We start from the raw sequence: 19,997 nt of genomic DNA, 5'->3' as shown, positions 1-19,997 counted from the left end.
TCTGACACTATCTAGACTTAGGTCAAGTTCCAAAGCTAAGGGAACAGTGCTCCACAAGACTAGCTCTCCTTCAGGCACCAACCACAAGCTTCAGGGATCCCAAACAAATTCACTCCCACTGCCTCTTCAAATTTGATAATTTGCTAGAATGATTCACAGAACTCTGCACTAGACACATGATTATAGTTCTACTATAAAGAATACAGTCAGGACAAGCTAAATGCAGAGAAACATAGGACAAGGTGTAGGAGGTTCCCAAACACAAAATTTTCATGTCCTCAGGATGCACATTAATATGTATTACCAACCGGGAAACTCAGCCAGAGCTCAGTGTCTAGAGTTTTTATCGGGGTTATTACACAGCCGTGAATGACCCACTGATCACATGACTACACTCAATCTACAACCTACCCAGAGGTTGGGTTGATATCTCTTGTCTTAGAGCCCCAATATTTGAAACATATGGTTGGTTTTAAGGTTTTTTTGTGTATGTTTCTTTTTTTAGCATGGCACCTATCTATCTTGAAACTATCTAGAAGTCCACTGTGAGCCATTTGTAGCAAAAACTGAAAAATCCACAATGAATAACAAAAGCATTTCTATCACTTGGCAATTCCAAGGATTAAGAAGTTATCTCTAAGGAACCAGGGACAAAGGCCAGCTAAATTCTTTATTATGAAATACTTTTCAATCAACTCACTTTTTGCCTGAAATAAACATGTCATCATTGTAAGCAATAACATAATGTAATCACAGGTTTGATGTGCTAGTCATAACTTTTCTAATATATAATAAGAGAGATAAGTAACTTAAAATTGAAAATGTTTATCTGCATGTCATCCCAAATCATCTCATATCACCATTTATGCATTTATTTTTTAAGAGCTAAGTTTTTACATTATTTCCCCAACAAATCCTTACTATTTTATTTTATGTGTTAGATGTGTTCCATGTATAAGTAAAATTGGATTGTGTGAGCTATGAGGAACTGTCAGAGTCACATTGTCCTTTCTTTTCATTTTATACATATGGAAACTAAGACCCAGCACAGGGAAGTGATACATCCAAGTTCACACAGGTAGGATTCCATCTCAGTCTTTTGATCTCCAATACAGGGATCCTTTTACTACTTTAAGTGAGCTCCTTTGGAATTGCTCTAAGGGAGAGAAGTTAGGGTAAGCCTGGCATGCTTTGTACTAAATACTGATGGCATCCTAAGCAGGGTGCAATGTGCAAAGTGCTGAGGATGGTGAGTTGGGCTGACCAGCTCTCCAATCCATGAACCAAGTTAAGTCAGCTGGTTTGCTGCCATTCAGGGACCGATTGCTATTTTTTCCCCCGGTATTTAGTGGACACTTTCTTGTTATATCCTTCCTTATTCCAGCCTGCAGGCTTGGAGAAACCCATTTGCAAGATCTCCTATTCATCTATTTCAACATGAACCTTAAAAAATAATAAGCACAATGTGGTGAACACGAAACTGAAGAAAAGCTGGCATAAAGAATTTGCATTTAAAAAGCAAAAAGGCAATCATCTTAGGAACTTTCCTCAATCTTGCTAAACAACTCCACTCTGCACAATAATGTTATTTGTCATTTGCCTAATGGGAATGATAAAGTGAGGGCAGAGACAGGCATCTATTTGTAAGATTCAACATTGATTTTTTCCCCCTTACATATGTGCCCAGACACAGTTGTGAATAATCTTTTAAAAATGTAAAAATACATTAAATAGATGAATGAGCCTCCAATAAATGTGTACATGAAGAGTTCTTTATTTGACACAGCTTTCTGCCATGAAAATGCCATGAAAATGCATTCCTGGAATACACTGCAAGTAATCTCTTGACAGCTACTATTTTGGACAGTGATATTTTATACCCATGTTTAAAGTAAACTCTGATATGTTTTGACTCATTGTTCTTTCTCTTTTTTTGTTCACCCAGTATCTAAATCCTGCGATGATCCTTTGCAAAATCTCCCTTTGTCGTCCTCCTTGCCTCTCCTTTTGTCATCACACTGTCCAACCTTCCTTTACTTTGTTTCTGGATAACAGAAAAAAATTCTGAGCTGGTCTTTCTGGATCCAGGGCCTCCTAACTACTCACTTCTCTGTGCAGTGATGCTCTTCATCAGTCCTTGAGGTCATTAGGTCACTGCCCTTGCTAGAAAGGCTGTATACTGTGCTAGGACTCAGAGGAGCTGATCTCAAATCCTGACTCTTACACTTATTAGCTGTGGAACTTTAGGCATGTGAATTTATCTTTCTGAGCCACAGTTTACATATCTGTGAAAGGAGGATGAATTGCATACCTCCTAAAGTTATTATGAGAATTAAATGAAACAACCCATGTAAAGTGTTTAGCACAATGCCTGGCATGTTGTAAATGTCCAATAAGTGGTAGCTATAAAAAGCTATGTTATCTATTGAACCAAGCCTAGGTTTTTTTTTTTTTTTAAAGTATTTTATTTATTTATTCATGAGAGACAGAGAGAGAGAGGGGCAGAGACACAGGCAGAGGGAGAAGCAGGCTCCATGCAGGGAGCCCGACATGGGACTCGATCCCGGGTCTCCAGGATCATACCCTGGGCTGAAGGCAGGCGCCAAACCTCTGAGCCACCCGGAGATCCCAAGCCTAGGGTTTTTTAACTATATTGCAAAACTCTCCAAAACCGAAGCCATCTCCCATGCCTTTATGTTTTTGTTATTTATTTCTTAAGCAATGTAACCAATGAATGACTCAGTCTAAGCCTGAAAAGACTGAAACTCTGAGCAATCTGTCCCCAAGGAACTATGTTCCTGTTACAAAGCACATGCAAGGCACCCCAATATACCATTTTATTAATTTCCATTCAGTCCCAGGTTGGCCAAGCCTAATTACCAGTGTCAAGGAGTCACCACTTGTCACCCCAGATGAAGCTGCCTGCTGATCATGTTGGTAGAAATACAAACCTCCTGAGTCTGATGCTAGTCCTACCAAAGGATGAGCTCCAAGATCATCAGAGGTCAGAATCTTTGCCTGGCTCGTGAGATTTAAACCTTCACACTGCCCTGTTTTCATATGTGCTGAGCCTCTCTCCCCAGCTCAACTATGAGTTGCTTGAAGATAGAGAAAACCTCTCATATATCTTTTGTCATTTCCAGGGATAAAATTCACTTTATAAATGACATAAAGGAGTTGTTTTGATTTGGTCTTTGGTCTGAAACACAGTGCCCAGTCAAAGATAGAGTAGACCAAGCACTATTTCCTTCCTGACCTTTCCTACTCCTTCCTTCTGAAAATTTAAGTGAAAGGACAAAATTGTGCCTGATGAGGAAACTTTCAGTTTCAAGTAACAAGAACCCAATTCAAACTAGCCTTAGCAAATAATAATAATAATAATAATAATAATAATAATAAGAAGAAGAAGAAGAAGAAGAAGAAGAAGAAGGATTTACTGGCTCACTAATTAAAAATTTGATGCAAGCAAGTCTAAATTCAAGCAAGTCTAGCTCTAATGATATCAAGAACTTGTCTCTTTCCATCTGCCTGATATCCTGAAGATCTCCAGCAACTCCAATCTTACCTCCTATCATCCTAACTAGTAAAAAAAAAAAAAAAAAAAGTTTCTCCTTTCCAGAATTTAGGCCCACTGGTTTGACTGGCTAGTCTTGAGTCCCAAGCCCTCTGCAAAACTATTTATTGTATTTGGGAGAGAGCAGAGCCCTGGAGTGATAATCTCCTCCTAATTGAATGCAAATGAGCGAAAGATAGTTCCCTAAGAAAAAACTAGAGCTGTTCCAAATAAAAGAGAAATCCACATTGGCTAGAGAAGAAGATATTTATTAGGCCATCCAAGGCTCTAAACCTTGCAGCTACCTTTGGAGCCGTTTAGCAACTTAAAGACTGGGTCAATTCCACTGACAAATCCTTAGGGCATACTTCCCTCTGCAGTTAGAGTATCATTTACATAACATATCCCAAGGGTAAGTTGCTCCTAAGTTATGCATCTTCCCTGTTCGTGTTTGTAGTGTTCCTGTTTGGGTTCTTAGGTCCTTGAAGAGCTGATCTGTTAAAGCTGGATCTCACAGGACACTGGCTCTGGCTGGTCTAAGGGCAAATGGAAGAGGATAATAAAAGCTAAACTGGAGCTTGAGTTTTGCTACAATCAAGTCAAATGTTCCCTCTCTTGATGTCACAGGGTTCCTTCTACTTCCTTCTGTATATTTCAGTCAGTCCATCATCAATTAACATTTATTAATTGCTTATATGGGCCAAGCACCAGGGTGAAAGTAATGTGAAGGCATGGAGGTACAAACAGGAGATTTTAAAGATCTGCAAGCAGGGCAGCGCTGGTGGTGCAGCAGTTTAGTGCTGCCTGCAGCCCAGGGTGTGATCCTAGAGTCCCTGGATCGAGTCCTACCTTGGGCTCCCTGCATCGTGCATGCTTCTCCCTCCGCCTGTGTCTCTGCCTCTCTCTCTGTCTCTATGAATAAATAAATAAAATCTTTATTTAAAAAAAAAAAACGATTCTCTCCCTCTGCCTCTACCCCTCCCCCTGCTTGTCTCGGGAAATAAATAAATAAATAAATAAATAAATAAATAAATAAATAAATTTTAAATAAAAAAAAAATAAAGATCTGCAAGTAGAGTGGTAGGGGAAGGCTGGTGTTTTGGAGGTGTTGGTGGGAAAAGAGAAGCAGTATGAGATGAAGCCAGAGGCAGATAGATGGAGTAGATGTGTAGATGGGCCAAGTACATTCCTCTTCAAGAAAAGTCTTGCTCTTTGGTTGCAGGGAGTACAATCTGCAGTTGGACTCCCACGATCAGCACGTTACGGTGGCCCTCAGTTACAGAGAGTTGTTTTTCCAAGTTTTTATTCCTGGGGCAGCCTACAGGGGCTAAAGGCCTGCTGTTTGCGGCCTAAAGGGGAACACTCTGATAGACAGAACTCCTCCAGAACCTCCAATGGGTAGGTTAACCAAGGCCATGTCAAGCCTGAGTCATAGTTTGACTTCTTTTCTTCAATACTGTTTTCCCTCCTTATTTTCATTGGCATTGCTCTCCAGTAAATATCTGGAACCCCAAACTCCATCTCACTTCTGCTCCTAGAGAGCTCAACTTAGACACCAGAATGGATCACACCACAATAAGTTTTGTATATAAAGCTGAGCCTGTACCTTTGCTCAATAATTTCATAAGGATGGGATGCCTGGTGACTCAGCAGTTGAGCATCTGCCTCTGGCCCAGGGCATGATCCTGATCTGGGGATCGAGGTCCGCATCAGGCTCCCTATGAGGAGCCTGCTTCTCCCTCTGCCTATATCTCTGTCTCTCTCTGTGTGTGTCTCTCATGGATAAAAAAAATAAATAAAATCTTTAAAAAAAAGAATTTCATAAGGAGAATCAATGCATGAACTATGCTCTATGAACTTTTAGTATCTCCCAAAGTTTGAAATAAACACCCTGACTTGTTACAAAGGTGGGAAAACAAAGAATAAAAACGACTCTATTGTATACATTGAACAACCATTATTGAGTGCCTCTTTAGGGGAAAAACTGAGGCATCAGAGATACATAAAGTAAAACATGGCACATGGGAGATAGTCCCTGAGAAGTTTCAAACTGGTTTTGAGAGTACATGTGAGCCAAAGAGACAATGTGAAAATGAAGATCTAAAACACACTATTGTAGGATGTGCCTTGTATTAGTTTCCTAGGGTTACTGTAACAAAGTACAAACTGGGTGGCTTTAGGCAATAGAAATTTATTCCCTCACAATTCTGGGGACTAGAAGCCCAAAATCAACATTCAGCAGGGCCATGTTCCTTCTGAAGGTTATAGGGAAGCATGTGTCCTCAATTCTTCCCAGCTCCTGGTATTGTTCGCAGTCCTTGGCATTTTGGGTTTGCCTCTATCATCACATGGTGTTCTCCCTGTGTGGTTGTGTCTCTGTTTTCTCTTCTTATAAGGGCACCAGTCATATTAGAATGGGGCCTATCCTAAAGTGATATGACTTCATCTTCACTTGATGACATCTGTTAAGACCATATTTCCAAATAAGGTCATAGTATGAGGTTCTGGGGTTAGGGCTTCAACATATCTTTTTGGCGGACACAATCAAACTCACAACAGGCTTCAATAAGAATGTCATTGCCTAGACAGGTAATCATCACAATGGTTAGAAGCACCAGTTTTAGAGTCAGATAGTCTAGTGTTGAAATTTTGGCTTTCCACTTACGACATGACACTGAACAAGTTACTTTCTTCTCTAAGTTGAAATGACCTTATGTGTAAAACAGGAATGATAGCAGTATGTGTTCACCAAGATCCCTCTCTCCTCTTCCTCCAGTCACACTCCCTACTGATGTTATACACGGTCATTTGATTTTCCGTGGCTGATTCTAACAGAAGTGATATATGTCATTCCAGTGTAGAAGTACTGAAGAGTTTAGCACCCCATTCTCCTGGCTTTCATCCCTGCCATGGCTAACCCTAAAGGTTTGTGTTGAGATAATAGCATCATCCTCCATCAGCCTACCTTCCTAAATGATAGTGATAAACAAATACTCCCATTTATCTGCTGAAGAAATGTAGTGTGAAAATGTAGTGTGAACAAGGAAAATCTTTGTTCCACTTAGCCTTTGGGATTTGGGTATTATTTGTTACTATAGCATAACCTACCTTGTCCTGATAGTGTTTACCTCAAAGGACTGGTATGAGGCTTAAATAAGATGAAGCATATAAAGTGTTCAGCATGGTGCCTAACACATAAGAAGCTTCAATAGTACTATTTTTATTTTGCCTAAGGGAGCAGATATATTGCAGCATTTACATAGCAAAAATTCTGTGAAGGTCCATTCTCCTTCTATAGTATGGGGGGGGGGACTCATATTCAACAGTTATTATATCTCTCTACAATGGTAACATTTATTGAATGCTTACTATGTGCCAAGTGCTGTTCTAATGGCTTTACATGCATTAACTCATTTAATCCTACATCTACCACAGGAGATAGGTACTAGGATTATCCTTTTTCACAGGTAAGGAAATTAAAGCACAGCAAGGTTGAATAACTTGCCCAAAGTTATAAAGCCAGGAGATGGCAGATCAGTAGTTGTACTCACACAATCCAGCTCCAGCCTGAGCCCTGCCCTAGACTCACATTCTTACACAAACAAGTACAAACAACAGAGCATGTTTGAGAACTTTCCAGGACTCTCTTGGAAGGGAAAGCAGAAGTAGAGGAAGAAGCATCTTGCTTTCAAGATGCCCCAGGGTCAAATTATCCATTATCCCAGGAGAGTAACAAAATGCTTTTCGGTCTCATCTGCTAAACTCAGGCAAGCTGGATACAAAACATTTGCAACCTAGGGACATCGTTTTGCAGTGCCATCATGAACAGACCAACACATTTGGTTTTAGCTAGACATTTACAAAAAAGCAGGGCACACCGCCTTGAGACTGAGCACACACATAGGAGTGACAGATGCTGCCCACGAAGGCTACAGGCCCTTGTTCTCCAAGGCTGCAGGAGAGAGGGAGTGATGTAGAATTCCTCTGGAATTTAGAAATGATGGATTTATAACAGCCCCCTCAAATTGATTCCATCTGAGTTTATGTGGGTTTGGCCCTTGTCCCTGCCTTCCCTGAAAAGCCCTAGAATGGCAGGTAATGAGAGTACAAAGCCTTTTCCAGAGCCAAGTTCTATTTGCTGAAATCACCCCAGGATCTTGGAGTCAGAAGACCAGATGCATATTTTACATGCCATGGTTTCCAGGGAGAAACATTTAGAATGGCCCATCTGTATTAGTGTATTAGTTTCCTAAGGCTACCATAGCAAAGTATCAGAGACTAGGTGTTTTAAACAACATAAATTTATTTTCTCACAATTCTAGAAGCCAGAAGTCCAAAATCAAGGTGTCAGCAAATTTGGTTTCTTCTGAGGCCTCTCTGCATGTCAGGCAGATGGTGACCTTCTCACTGTGTCTTCACATGGTTTTTCTTCTGTATCTATGTGCTAATGTCCCATGAGAATGCCTACCCAAATGACCTCATTTTAATTTGATTACCTTTTTAAATAACACATTCTGAGGTAGTAGGGGTTAGGATTTCAACATATGAATATGGAGAAAACAACTCAGCTCATAATATCATCCAGTAGAGCAACTATAGATCTTTAACTAAAATAAATAGTTCCACAACCTCTTAAATAAGGGACATGGTTCTGTATCATTCTGGATGGAAGATTATTACTCGAATTTACAGCTTGTTTTGGTCAATCAGCTATTCTTTCTTTATTGTGAAAAAGGAGTGAATTAGTGAAAAAGCTAATGCCCTTTGTGATAGTGACTTTGTGGTCAGAATCAAATAGAGGTGGCTACCAGCTGGTCATACTGAACATACATGTTCACATATGAGTAATCTCATATCCAATAATACCCTATATTTCCACATAGCCCTTCACAGTTTCAATTACTTTTATCTTAATTATCTTTCTATCTTCACATCATGTTATAGGTTAGGCTCTGAAGATCCCCAGAAAGAGGAGATAACTCATTTCACATCACACAGCTACATGGAAACAGAGTGGGTGGAGGCAAGAACACTAGTCTCTGGAATCCTAGTAAAACTCAGTAATTCAATAAGCATTATTATCTGTTTTCTGGATTTTTTTTTTTTTTTATTAAATGGCCACTGCAGTTAGAGGCTTATAGCTACAATGGCAAATGGAGTAATGGCTCCAAATAAGAGAAATTGTTCTTTCATAAGTAATATATTTTTTTTTCAGAAAGATTTATTTGGACTTGATAGGCTAGGATTTCTCAGCCTCAGCATTATTGACACTCTGGACCAAATACTTCATTGTTGGTGAGAGCTGTCCTGCACATTTTAGAATATTTAGAGGACTCTTTGGCTTCTAGATGCCTGCAGCACACACCCACTCCTACACCAGCTGTGACAACCCAAAATATCTCCAGGTATTGCCAAATGACCCTTTGGGCCCCAAATCATCAATGGTTGAGAACCACTATTCTAAGTCAAAGAGAAACTATCCCTGCAAATGTTTTAAAAATATACATAATTAGGGCACCTGGAGGGCTCAGTCAGTTGAGTGTCCAACTCTTGATCTCAGCTCAGATCTTGATTCCAGGGTCATGAGTTCAAGTGCTATGCTGGGCTTCATACTGGAGCCTACTTTAAAACAAAAAGTATATATGATTAACATGTACTTTTACAAACCAACTTAACCATCATATTTATACTCAACTTAGGTTCAGTATTCTATTCCTTCTTCTCTGTCCAACGACCACCAAATGGAGAAAGCAACTTCTTTTTTTTAAATAAATTTATTTTTTATTGGTGTTCAATTTGCCATCATACAGAATAACATTCAGTGCTCATCCCGTCAAGTGCCCCCCTCAGTGCCCGTCACCCATTCACCCCCACCCCCTGCTCTCCTCCCCTTCCACCACCCCTAGTTAGTTTCCCAGAGTTAGGAGTCTTCATGTCTGTCTCCCTTTCTGATATTTCCTACCCCTTTCTTCTCCCTTCCTTTCTATTCCCTTTCACTATTATTTATATTCCCCAAATGAATGAGACCATATAATGTTTGTCCTTCTCCGACTGACTTACTTCACTCAGCATAATACCCTCCAGTTCCATCCACGTTGAAGCAAATGGTGGGTATTTGTCATATCTAATGACTGAGTAATATTCCATTGTATACATAAACCACATCTTCTTTATCCATTCATCTTTCGATGGACACCGAGGTTCTTTCCAGTTTGGCTATTGTGGACATTGCTGCTAGAAACATCGGGGTGCAGGTGTCCCGGCGTTTCATTGCAGCTGTATCTTTGGGGTAAATCCCCAACAGTGCAATTGCTGGGTCTAGGGCAGGTCTATTTTTAACTCTTTGAGGAACCTCCACACAGTTTTCCAGAGTGGCTGCACCAGTTCACATTCCCACCAACAGTGTAAGAGGGTTCCCTTTTCTCCGCATCCTCTCCAACATTTGTGGTTTCCTGCCTTGTTAATTTTCCCCATTCTCACTGGTGTGAGGTGGTATCTCATTGTGGTTTTGATTTGTATTTCCCTGATGGCAAGTGATGCAGAGCATTTTCTCATGTGCTTGTTGGCCATGTCTGTGTCTTCCTCTGTGAGATTTCTGTTCATGTCTTTTGCCCATTTCATGATTGGATTGTTTGTTTCTTTGCTGTTGAGTTTAAGAAGTTCTTTATAGATCATGGAAACTAGCCCTTTATCTGATACGTCATTTGCAAATATCTTCTCCCATTCTGTAGGTTGTCTTTTAGTTTTGTTGACTGTATCCTTTGCTGTGCAAAAGCTTCTTATCTTGATGAAGTCCCAATAGTACATTTTTGCTTTTGTTTCTTTGCCTTCGTGGATGTATCTTGAAAGAAGTTACTGTGGCCGAGTTCAAAAAGGGTGTTGCCTGTGTTCTCCTCTAGGATTTTGATGGAATCTTGTCTCACATTTAGATCTTTCATCCATTTTGAGTTTATCTTTGTGTATGGTGAAAGAGAGTGGTCTAGTTTCATTCTTCTGCATGTGGATGTCCAATTTTCCCAGCACCATTTATTGAAGAGACTGTCTTTCTTCCAGTGTATAGTTTTTCCTCCTTTATCGAATATTAGTTGACCATAAAGTTGAGGGTCCACTTCTGGGTTCTCTATTCTGTTCCATTGATCTATGTGTCTGTTTTTGTGCCAGTACCACACTGTTTTGATGACCACAGCTTTGTAGTACAACCTGAAATCTGGCATTGTGATGCCCCCAGCTATGGTTTTCTTTTTTAAAATTCCCCTGGCTATTCGGGGTCTCTTCTGATTCCACACAAATCTTAAATAATTTGTTCTAACTCTCTGAAGAAAGTCCATGGTATTTTGATAGGGATTGCATTAAACGTGTAAATTGCCCTGGGTAACATTGATATTTTCACAATATTAATTCTGCCAATCCATGAGCATGGAATATTTTTCCATCTCTTTGTGTCTTCCTCCATTTCTTTCAGAAGTGTTCTATAGTTTTTAGGGTATAGATCCTTTACCTCTTTGGTTAGGTTTATTCCTAGGTATCTTATGCTTTTGGGTGCAATTGTAAATGGGATTGACTCCTTAATTTCTCTGAGAAAGCAACTTCTGAGTCCAATACTTAACTCCCGCATGCCCAGTTGCTTTACCTATGGTCTTTGGGTCTCCTCATTTCTTGAACGCTTACAACTCTTGAATCTGTGCTACTCATTTTCGTTCAGTAACACAAAATGGGTTTGAATTCTTAATTGAAAATTATTTAACAGTGGTACTTATATCAGCGACTCAAATATATATATATTTAAAGGTGGGACCTAACTACTGAACTACTGTATCATGATCTGTTTATCTTAGAAAGTAAATTCTAATATATGTCAATGCACCACCCAAAGAAATTCAACAGCTGAGAATATTTTCAAAAGAAAAGCAAGACAGAGCTGTAAGGTAAAGGTAGAATAATTTGGTCTTGCAAAACTTGATTCTAAAATTTTTTTAAGTTAAGCGTTAGATAAATCGTATATGGTAGTGGCATAAGAAGCCAAAGAAATGAATGGAAAAGGATGCATAGCAATCATACTTCAGTATATAAGAACATTTAATAGAAATAATAATGACCAATAAATGTAGGAAACTAAGTTTAATGTTATTAATATCAAAGAAATGCCAATTAAAACATCAAAAATACTCCTTCAACTATCAAATGGAATATTTTAGGCAGAAATTTGTAAAATTATAATACTAACCAAGAGAAGCATTCAGGAAAGTTGACTTTGTAACTAACTGGTTTCTGGATTTGGATAATAAAATAATACTTTTAACTAAATAATGAGATATTGTTTTTTTGAAATATTGTTAAAATAATAAATATAATTCATTTTTTAAAAGTGTAACCATAAAACATGCTCTGTGTGTGCGTGTGTGTGTGTGTGTACTTTTTTTCTAAGGATTTTATTTATTTATTCATGAGAGACACAGAGAGGCAGAGACATAGGGAGAGAGAGAAGCAGGCCCCCTGTGGGGAGACACATGTAGGACTCAATCCCAGGACCCTGGAATCACAACCTGAGCAAAAGGCAGATGTTCAACCACTGAGCCACCCAGGTGCCTCTATATATATCATGGTTTAATCAATCCTTATCATTAACCGTTTACAATTTTTGTTAAAATAAGTAATAATATGGGGCTCATGGGTGACTCAATCAGTTAAATGTCCAACTCTTGATTTTATTTCAGGTCATTTCCCAGGATTTGAGGTCCTGGGAACCATCCCCAGGTTACACTTAACAGGGAAACTACTCGACATTCTCTTTCTCCCTTTGCCCCTCGCCCTGATCATACATGCTCTATCTCTCAAATAAATAAATAAATAATACATTAATTAATTAATTTTTAAAGTTATAATGCAATAAATATACCTATAGATTATTGTTTGTATGCATATCTATTGCATTTCTGGAAATCAAATGATTGGGTCAAAGCTCATGAATACTTTTAAGACTTTTGATTGTTCTTGGATTCTCTCTAGTACTAACATATCAACTCATACTCCTTGTCTAAGAGTAAAAAAGTATAATAGCTTACTTTGTTTCTCCACCCATATCTCCCATGACTATTTCCGTGATCATATGTAAATGTGCTAACACTAAAAGTTATCATTTTAAAATTTCCGCCAAATAATTCTCTCCTTAATAGATGAAGAATAGTATATCTTGATGTTTAAGTTGGATTTTTTTATTATTAGAAGTTGGAGCCCTTAACACGCACATTTTCCATTTATATTTCTACTGCTTGTTATCTGTCCAATCCTAAAACTTCAACATGACATTTTGATTTGAAGTGCCTTCAATATATTTTAATATCTAGGGAGGCAAGTTTCCCCTTCATTTCTCTTCTTGTTCAAAATTTTCTTGGTTTGTTTCCAAATTTCTCTCTCTCTGTTCCTTTCTTCTGTTTGTCTTCTCTTGTGTCCTGATGGCTTTCTTTAGTGTTATGTTAAGACTCCTTTCCCTTTTTTCTACCTATATTTACTAGAAGTTGCTGCTTTGTGGTTACCATGATGTTCACATATATCATACTATGTATATAACAGTCCATTTTAAGTCGATAGCAATTCAAATTTGAACATATTCCAAAACTCTACATTTTTACTCCCTCCACATACATTTTATGTTTTAAATGTTACTTTTTACTTCTTTTTAGTTTATATATTCCTTAACTAATTATTGCAGTTTTAGTTAACTTTATTACTTTTGTCTTTTAACCTTCTTAATAGCTTTATAAGTGATTAGTCCACTACCTTTATTATATATAATCTTTTTCCAGTGACATTTTTACCTTCATATGTTTTGTTTTTAATGCCATTTCTTTTCAGCTTAAAGTCCCTTTTATTATGTCTTGTAAGACAGGTTTAATGGTGATAAAATCCTTTAACTTTTGCTGGTTTGGAAAACTCTTTTATCTCTCCATCAAATCTGAATGATAATTTTGCCAGATAGAGTATTCTTGGGTGGGAGTTTTTTTCTTTTTTCCTTTCAGTACTTTGAATATGTTTTGTTAGTCCCTTCTGGTTTGCAAAGTTTCTGCTCAGAAATCTGCTGACAGCCATATGACGTTTCTCTTGCACATAACAATTTGTTTTCCTCTTGCTGTTTTTAAGATTCTCTCTTTATCTTTTGATGTTTTAATTATAATGTGTCTTGGTGTGGCCCTCTTTGGGTTCCTCTTATTTGGAACTCTCTAGGCTTCTTGGATCTGGATGTCTGTTTTCCTTTCCTGGGTTACAAAGCATTTTAACCATTATTTCTTTTTTTAATTTAATTTTATTTTATTAAATATTTTATTTATTTATTGATGAAAGACATACAGAGAGGCAGAGACATAGGCAGAGAGAGAGAAGCAGGCTCCACACAGGGAGCCTGATGTGGGACTAGATCTGGGACTCCAGGACCACTCCCTGGGCTGAAGGCAGGCACTAAACCGCTGAGCCATCCAGGGATCCCCCCATTATTTCTTTAAATAAGTTTTCTACCCTTTTCCCTCTCTCTCCTCCTCCTGGGTCCTCGATAATGCAAATGTTTTCTGGTTGATATTGCCAAAGAGCTCCCTTAAGCTATTTTCATTTTTTAAAATTCTTTGCTCTTTCTTTTTGCTGCTCTGAATGAATTCCACTGCTTTATCCTCCAGCTCCCTGATCTGCTCTGCTTGATGTAGTTTGCTGTATGAACCCTCTCGTGTCTTTTTCAGTTCAGTTACTGTATTCTTCAGCTCTGTGACTTCTGTTTGGTATTTTCTTATGTCTCCTACCTTTTTGTTGAAGTATTCACTATGCTCATTTATTCTCCCCTTGGGTTTGGTGAGCATCTTTATGAGTATTACATTTATTTCTTAATGATTATAACCATATCATTAAGGTATTTTTCTGACGTTTTGTTTTGTTCTTTAATTTGGAACATATTTCTCTGTTTCCTTATTTTGCTTGGCTATGTTTGTTTCTGTGTATTAAGTAAAGGTTACTTCTCTCAGTCTTAATAGAGTGGTCTTGTGTATATGATGATCATTCTCATTCAACTTTGCCCTAGCTCTTGCTCATCTCTTGAACCTTGTGATTATCTAAAATCACATGATTTATTCTTAATATGTCCCCTTTGTTGGGGATATGTTAAAACCCATTAGTGATACAAGAGGAAGACTCTCATTTAGCACCTACTTTCAGGCTGAATGGAAGCCAGACTCTCAGGCAGCAGCTTTTAAAGTGTGCATGTATACAGACATTTCTCCAAAGGAGACATAGAGATGCCCAAAGACACATGAAAAGATGCTCAACATCATCATCAGCAGCCAGATGTAAACCTAACACCTGTTAGAATGGCTAAAATAAAAAATACAAGACACGGCAATTTTGCCAAGGATGCAGACAAAAAGGAATCCTTGTGCACTGTTAGTGTAATGCAAACTGGTACAGCTTCCCTGGAAAAATGGTACAGAAGTTCCTCAAAAAATTAAAAATAGAACTATCCTATGATCCAGTAATTACACTACTGGGTATTTACCCCCAAAAGCAAAAACACTAATTCAAAGGGATACATGCACCCATTTATAGCAGCATTATTTACAATAGCTAAACTACAGAAGCAGGCCAGGTATCCATGGATAGATGAATGGATAAAAAAGATGTGAGATATATATCATGGGATATTATCCAGCTGTAAAAAAAATATGAAATCTTATCATTTGCAACAATGTGGAAAGTATAGAAAGTATAATGCTAAGGGAAATAAGTCAGTCAGAAAAAGACAAATACCACGTGATCTCACTCATATGTGGAAGTTAAGAGACAAACAAATGAGCAGGAGAAAGAAAAAAGGAGAGCAAGACAAACCAAAAAACAGATTTTTGATTATAGAAAACAAACTGATGGTTACCAGAGAAGAGGTGGTAGATGGAGAGATGGGTGAAATAGGTGATGGGGATTAAAGAGTACACTTATCATAATTTTAAAAAATAAAATAATAAAACAAAATAAAATAAATGAAGTATACAAATACACACAGTCCTATGGAACCACAATTATAATCCCTGCTAGCCTCCAGACCAGGAGATCTGGAGGTGTCCCCTGGGTTACAGTTGCAAAAACTGAGACTCAGATGAGTGTATAAATTACTTTTTGGAAAGTTGAACTTTAGAATGGCCAAAGGGTTGTGCAAGGATGGTGTCTCCCTGCTTACATTCCCTGGGAGCACTTCCTTACTCTCTGTGTGGGAAACCTGAAGCCTGTCCTTTAAGCTGAAGTTCCAGGCTAAGTAAATAAGACTTTCTCACAGGAAGACTGAGGTGTGTTTCAGCCTGCTGTCTGTGTAGTGCCCTGGGGGTGGTAGCCTGCCAAGAAGCATCTTTCCAATTGTTTTAGTCCCTTGGAGCTCCGGAATGCCAGCCTTCTTGGCCATCACAGTCAGGCAATCAAGGGGTGTCCCTTGTGTGGGTTGCATGTATCCACTGACTTTAGAAAGGCAGCTGGAGAGTGCTGGGGACAAGGCACGGTTGTTGGCTTCAGAAAGGCAGCAGGAAAATGTCTTGACTGTGCTTGCCCGAAATCTTCAGCAACACAGCAGGAAGAGTTCCTTGTCTGTGTGTGTGTTGGCTTTAGGCCAGTAGTGGGAGAAGGCTGCCGCTGCTAGCACTCATCAGCCCTAGCCAGGGGACAAGGGAGTATCAGAAGTGCCCACGCTTGTAGACTTTAGCTAAGGAGCAGGAGAACTCCATGACCACTTGCACTTGCCCATCTCATTAAGGAAGCAGGGAGGTACTACAACCAGCTATACTCTCAGGTCTCAGCAAGTGCCAGGACCATTCACTCATGCCCAGATCATCAAGGTCGTGGGAAAGTACCATATTTACCTTACTCACCTGTGCTGGCAGGCTATGTGGAGAGTGCAACAATGACTTCTACCAGCACTTCCATTTCTAGGGAGTATCTCAGCTATCTCCTGCTCCCCAAGCCAATGCCCCTGGATCAGCCAATAAATCTCCCTCACATATAGTTTACATACTTTTCAAACTGTTATTTTTTTTTTCACTTGGTCTCAGGGTGAGAAATACTGCTTAGGAGCCAGCTAAGGGGGTAATCTCAGGTTTCTACAATATTTTGGGACCCCCAGATGTCAGCCCCATTGGTTTTCTAAGCCAGACGTCCTATACAGATTCCAGAGGCTGGGGTGCTCAGTGTGGGGCACAAACCCCTTACACTTGTGGGAAGAGCACATGCTTGGTAAGATCTCTCTCTACTGTGTGCCATGGTACCAGTGTAGGTTTTTTGTGCCGCTGTGTCTCTGCCTCTCCTACCTTCTTGATGTGGTCCTTTTATCCCTTATTGAGAAAAACAATTCCTCCAGTTTCAGGTTAAATTCAGAGGGAAATAATCCTTATGTAGCTACAGATTTGTGTATCCAAGGAAGGAAGTGAGTTCTGGATCTTGCTGCCCCATCATCTTGGAGCCCTTCCTCTAACATCTATATTTCTTTATGAAATATTAAAGTATTTATAATATTCACTTACCTATCCATGTGTTAAAGCTCAGTATTTGATCCCTTGGTTAAGTTTTTTTGTTTTCTCTCTAGGAGGGATATGTTACTTTCTAAGTTGATTCCTGGGTCTTTAGTATTTGTCATGCTATTTTGAATATCATCTCTTATGTTAACAAATTGTCTAACACATTATTACTGGTACAGAGGCAACATAATTTTTAAGATATTAATATTATACTTCATTTTATTTCAGAATTTAGTTCATATCCCCAATAAGTTTTTACATTTTATTTGATTTTTATTGATTCAAGATAATTTCCTAGCTGCTATTTAACATTTCTGTAAATTAAAATCTGTATTATGATGGAAACTATACATTTTTAAAAATGAAGTCCAATTTTTCCATAACCCCAAAGAGTGCAATTGCCAGTCCAGAAAAACATTTAACAATCTATACATCAGTGTGGAGAGTACAAAAAAAATCATTCTAATACCTGTCTTCTCCATACAATCTATTTCCTGTTTTTTTGCAACTCTTTACTCTGAATTCTCTAAATCTATATTTTTTCCAAGACATTTCTTCTTACTTCTGACACTAACCTAGCATTAATTATTAATATGGAAGGGCTATTGGATACTCAATAAAGAATTACTTATTCCATTACCTTTGAACTCTATCAGAAAAAAAAAATCTCTCAAAGAGAAGTGGTGAGTTGAAAAACCCATCTGAGAGACAAGTCAGAATGGTATACAAAAGGACTACACTAGAGCTAGAATGAAAAAAACCTGGGTTTGATAATTTGACTCCATTGTTTACTATCTGGATGACTGAGGATAAGTTACTTAATTTTTCTCAGTCACATTTTCATCTATAAATTGGAACTAAATAATAAATAAATAAAGTAGCAAATAAAGAATAAATAACAATAATCATAGTAACAATAAACTCACTTTCAAATCCCTAATGCCCAGCATACAGTCAGTGCTCAAACAATGCATGTTGAATGACTGATTTGTCACCATTCTAATTGGTCTATAGATAGCAGGTATTGAGTAAATATTTAATGTTGTAAGCTTCAGTGGAAATAATAACATAAAAACATCCTGTGAACTATAAAGCACTCTACAAATGCGAGGGGTTTTTACAAGCCTAAAGGAACATGATAGTTTTCACTCTTAGAAGATAGAAAATTTCAAAACACCATATTTCCATCTGCTACAATAAGATGGTAGCAACAGCAATTTCAGCATTGTGTTGTAAGACCAAGGTTTAAAAACTAGGCTTCATGCCCAAAAGCTCCCATGCAGACATGGGTGCATCTTCCTGACTAAGCAAAGCAGCATTGAGAAGCACTAAGTGGGGAGACAGAGCTGTTCAGAATTATACTGTGACCCAGAGGCAGCCCTTCAGGTGAGCTGTGGACTCCCTCTACTTCCTCTATGCCCTGGGAAAGGCAATGTCAGAAGACAAGATGAAAACATATGGATAGAGAACAGCAAGCTGACAGCTGAGGCTCTGTTTTATAATAACACATAAAAGTAACAGCTATGCTAGTTAAAATGGGATTACTTTAAAATATATTCATATATATATACATATATATACACATACGCGCACACACACACACAGACATGTCTTGAAAACTGGGATAGAGAAGTTGTCTCAAGAGGCAGATCAAATCAGATGAAGAGTCAGGATTTTGCAAGCTCTTGTCTATAACACTGATGCACAACACTGAAAGTTGGGAGAGGACCAAGATTCACCCCTCTTCTATACCAGGGTCCTAACCAATGAATGCAAGAAACTGACACAATGCATTAGCTACGAGTACATAGCCAGACAAGCACCCAATGACCTTCAAATGAGGGGGCAGCATGGTAAATGGCTTTGGAGAATGTAGCTTTGAGTTCAGTGAATAACTCTTATTTCCTTCAGAAACCTGGATCTTGGCGTCAACCCATGTGAGGATAGCTGGATCTGCAGAGGACATGTGTTCTCGCACTCAGTTGGTGAAAAGAAGAGAATAGCTCGCCCCAAACATCAGCAGCAGCAGGATGCAGCACACGACAAAGCAATAGATGGTCTGGTGCTGCCTTTTTAATTTAGTCATCCTGTCCCCTAAGAAATGTGGTACAGTGAATGTACCCAGATTTGATCAATCATATTATTTATTCCTCCTACATGGTGAAGAATAATGAGAAAAAGTATGGGGACAGAACTTCCTTCCTCAGTGAATATTAAGGGAGAGAAATACTATACTTTCCTTTAAAAATAATTATTTGTATCATTATCTGCTTTATATTTAAGCGATACACCAAAGAAATTCCATGTAAATAATATGTGAAATCCACGTATTGGAGATTGCAGTGGCTTTAATAAGTATTCTATATTCAAGGCAATAATATAATCATTGGCAATTGCTCACATATTGATACAACTGTAAATACCTAGGTTCAGAATCTAAGATACATAATCTTTTACCAAGGAATAAATTATCAAAACAGCATAAGAAGTTACTGATTAGAGAAAGATCATGTTATTGTAACCAACCAGTCCAGCTTATATGCTCAACTGTAACACCTTCCTCATTTAGACATCATTGATTTGCATTTTTTTGTAGTTGTAATTGAACCAAAACAGGGTTTTATAAGTCAGAAGGTAATGCTTGGAGACAATCTCCCTCATATTAACAAAGTCCAGAGATAGTTCGAAGAACCATTAAGCGCTTGAGAAGTCCTGAGTCCTACACATGATAAGGACAGACTTAGACCTCAAAATGACCTTGTGATTTATAATGAAATCTCATTTTATAGATGAGAAAAGTGAGCACTGGGAAGTGAAGAGACTCCCAGAGCCACAAAGCAGCAGAATCAAAACCAGATCTTCCAGTCACAAATGAGAACTTTTTCTACACAATGTTATATCCTCACCCTGCTTTATTT

At 38.4% G+C, this 19,997-nt stretch overlaps 1 long non-coding RNA gene across 25 annotated transcripts in view; it reads right to left on the bottom strand.

The window, feature by feature from the left end:
- The window catches only part of LOC144289678 (uncharacterized), a 623,433-nt gene that overhangs the window by 40,109 nt on the left and 563,327 nt on the right, over positions 1-19,997 (bottom strand). For 21 of the 25 annotated variants that reach the window (XR_013357563.1, XR_013357562.1, XR_013357556.1 and 18 more), the window contains one exon: positions 9,072-9,175. The exons of 2 other annotated variants lie outside the window; for them this stretch is intronic. This is a non-coding gene — a long non-coding RNA (uncharacterized LOC144289678). The remainder of the gene's footprint in view (positions 1-9,071; positions 9,176-19,997) is intronic. 2 more of the 25 variants (XR_013357544.1, XR_013357543.1) reach the window with 1 other exon arrangement.

Source organism: Canis aureus, chromosome 19 (assembly GCF_053574225.1).
Source record: "Canis aureus isolate CA01 chromosome 19, VMU_Caureus_v.1.0, whole genome shotgun sequence".
Lineage (NCBI taxonomy): Eukaryota > Metazoa > Chordata > Mammalia > Carnivora > Canidae > Canis > Canis aureus.
The sequence above is the reverse complement of the archived record's forward strand: the minus strand, read 5'-3'. Positions and strand labels throughout refer to the sequence as shown.